Source organism: Cetorhinus maximus, chromosome 12, assembly GCF_964194155.1.
Source record: "Cetorhinus maximus chromosome 12, sCetMax3.hap1.1, whole genome shotgun sequence".
Taxonomy (NCBI): Eukaryota; Metazoa; Chordata; class Chondrichthyes; order Lamniformes; family Cetorhinidae; genus Cetorhinus; species Cetorhinus maximus.
The window spans coordinates 74,036,763-74,040,390 of record NC_135890.1 but is presented as its reverse complement, the minus strand read 5'-3'; the positions used below and the strand labels follow the sequence as shown (position 1 = coordinate 74,040,390).

Sequence of the window (3,628 nt, the reverse complement as noted above, 5' to 3'; positions counted from 1 at the left end):
TTCTTTTCCCACCTTTTTCCATTATTTTTAAATCTACAACTAATACTTTGTTAGTCTGTCCACCCCACCCCCAGTAGAGCTGTACCTTGAGTGTCCTGCCATCCATTCTTAATTAGCACTTTTCTTAGATAATATCACCACCTTCAACACCTCTTTGATCCTTTTGTCTGTGACATCTTTTGATTATCTGCTCCTATCACTGCTTGCTTATCCCTACAACGACCCCACCCTCAACTTCTCTCTCCCCCCGCCCCCCACCTTAGACCAGCTTATCTTTCACCTCTCTCCTAACTATACTTCAGTTCTGCCGAAGGGTCGTGAGGACTCGAAACGTCAACTGTTTTCTTCTCCACCGATGCTGCCAGACCTGCTGAGTTTTTCCAGGTAATTCTGTTTTTGTTTTGGATTTCCAGCATCCGCAGTAGCTTTTAGCTTTTTGTTTTTATCTCTGTGTAAAACGGGTGATAGACGACAGACATTTTTACATTGAAGTCAACGGAAAGAGAAGTCGGAAGCAATAAAAATCGGCTGCCGACCCCACATCCGCCGTTTTAAACAATCCAACAAGTTAAACTGAGACAGAGCTAAGGAACCAGCCTTCCCCACACTTGCCCCCGACACCATCAAAGGGACATTACAGAACTTGGAAGGGTGTTATCCTTAAACTGCTACTTCCCCCACAGGTCGTCCTTGACACCAGAAGGCAGTATTTAAGGGGCAATCGGGAAATTAGGAGACGGAAAAGCAGTAAAATGTGGGTGATGCACGGGCACCAACTGCCGAGAGAGTTGGAAAAATGAGACACTGGCTTTTCTGCTCCTGCTCGATGGAAGATCGATGAAATCCAGGGACATGCGCGTCCGCTCTTGGCTCGAAATGCAGCCACCTGGTGCACACTAACCCCGACACCATCACCCACCACACTGCACCCTCCGTGCGCCTTCAGCCTGCCTCAAATCAGAGGTAGAATCACCCTGATCACGGCAAGCCGGTAGAAACATTCCACCGGAATTTGTGAGTTCCTCCAGTCAGAATGTTGGGGAACACTGAGACACTGAGGATGTGGAGGTTGCAGACACCTTACTGCTGAGACCAGCAAGCAGGAGGCATTGGAATGGTGAGTTAATGGGCGATGAGTCAGTGCAGAGCACTCCGAAGGGTTCGCATAAACTTTGGGTCCATTAAAAACACAACAAATAATGAAGCAGAGCTCGAATTGTTTCCTCGCTACCTACTTTTCTTACGTCAGCAACCAGCCACACGCACGCAACAATCCAACATCTGGGTGAATATGGGAAATGTACCTTCACCATCTTCTCCAATGAAACGAGTGTTAGCTTACACTGGCTGCTTCAGCCGTATGCAAACAATAAAGGATATGCACGAACACTTATCTCAGCGGCTTCGAATAAAGGAGGAAGACATGCGGCTTTGGCTGTACAACAGTGAGAACTACCTTGCACTACTAGATGATGAGGACCACACATTAGAAGATTTGAAAATTCTAGATGAGCAGCATTTGGTGATTGAAGTTCGCAACAAAGATATGTGTTGGCCGGAGGAGATGTCATCCATTGCAAACAGTAGCAAAATGGACAGGCACAAGGTTTCAACTGAAAAGGGTGCTACAGGATTAAGTAACCTGGGAAACACATGTTTTATGAATTCTAGTATCCAGTGTGTCAGTAACACACAGCCACTCACGCGCTACTTCATCTCAGGGAGAAACCTTTATGAACTCAACGGGGCTAATCCATTAGGAATGAAAGGTCGTATGGCCAAGTGCTATGGGGATCTTATCCAAGAATTGTAGAGTGGAACTCAAAAGAACATAGCAGCGCTTAAACTCAGGTAGACAATAGAAAAATACGCTACAAGATTTAATGGCTTTCAGCAGCAGGACTCCCAAGAGCTCCTAGCATTCTTGTTGGATGGTCTTCACGAAGACCTCAACAGAGTTCATGACAAGCCATATGTAGAACCGAAGGATAGCGATGGTCGTCCAGATTTTGAGGTTGCAGCAGAGGCATGGGAAAATCACTTAAGGAGAAATAAATCAATTGTGGTTGACCTGTTTCACAGACAGCTAAAATCGCAAGTCAAATGTAAAACCTGAGGACACATCAGTGTTCGATTTGATCCATTCAACTTCTTGTCTTTGCCTCTGCCAATGGATAGCTATGTGCACTTGTAAATCACAGTTATCAAATTAGATGGTTCCACACCAGTGCGATATGGTTTACGATTGAACATGGATGAGAAATATACAGGTCTGAAAAAACATTTAAGTGAATTGTGTGGACTGAAGTCAGAACAGATCTTGCTGGGAGAGGTTCATGGTTCTAATATTAAAAAATTCCCTCAAGATAACCAGAAAGTGCGACTGTCAGTGAGTGGTTTTCTGTGTGCTTTTGAAATCCCTGTTCCAGGGTCACCAACCTCTGCCAGTTTTCCTGTACAAACAGATTCGTCCCAGGTACCATTATGTAACGGAAGGCATAAGCAGTCCTCAAATGCAAATCAATGAAACCAAGCCTCATTCCCAATGGAATTTCGACTACTGTGGTGCTGGCTGGGATTGATAAGAATCTCTCTAATGGACTGCCTAATGGACATTTGCCAGCAGTTACTGACAGCCCTTTCACAGGATATATTATTGAAGTTCACAGAAAAATTATGCGGACAGAATTGTATTTTCTGTCCTCGCAGAAAATTCGCCCCAGCTTATTTGGCATGCCACTCATTGTGCCCTGCACTGTACATACTCACAAGCAGGACCTCTACGATTCTGTATGGATACAGGTTTCACGACTTGCCAGCCCTCTGCCACCCCAGGAAGCAAGCAACCATGCTCAAGACTGTGATGACAGTATGGGCTATCAGTATCCATTCACTCTTTGAGTTGTTCACAAAGATGCAAATACATGTTCATGGTGTTCATGTATAGATTTTGTAGAGGATGCAAGATTGACTGTTCTGATGAACGAGCTTCTGTTGGGAATGCTTACATAGCCATTGACTGGGATCCAACTGCTCTACATCTTCGTTATGAAACATCACAAGAGAGGATCTGTGAGGAGCACGAAAGTGTCGAACAGAGCCGACGAGCTCAAGCAGAGTCCATTAATTTGGACAGCTGTCTCCGGGCATTCACTAGTGAGGAGGAGTTGGGGAAAGACGAGCTCTATTATTGTTCAAAATGTAAGACCCATCGCCTGGCAACAAAGAAGCTTGATCTCTGATCTCCAAGATGTGCCCGTTCAATGAGCAGGGAATTGAATTCCGGTCACTGCTAACTTCTATTTCGCTTCCTCCGTAAAACGTGTAACAATTACTGTTATCCCCCTGTTGTCGGTTAAAATGTGTTATTGCTGAAAATTAAAGGCTCCTTGTGTCAGAGTAACACCTTCATTTAATTTCAGTTTTTAAAGTTGGCTAAAATTGTAAAGCGTTTCTAAAGTTTCTGGTGAAAGGTGATCGACCTGAAACGTTAATTCTGTTTTTTCTCCAGAGCTGCTGTCTGTTGCTATTCTGACATTTTCGTTTCTATTCTAAAATTTTAATTAGTTGAACGTAATATTCCAATATTTTGCAACATTTGCCTTTATTATTAGTGTTTCGAAATATA

At 44.0% G+C, this 3,628-nt stretch overlaps 1 pseudogene; it reads left to right on the top strand.

Annotated features, from left to right (window-relative positions):
* Positions 1-1,132: 1,132 nt before the first annotated feature.
* Positions 1,133-3,242, top strand: LOC144687994 (ubiquitin carboxyl-terminal hydrolase 32-like; annotated as a pseudogene).
* Positions 3,243-3,628: the final 386 nt, after the last annotated feature.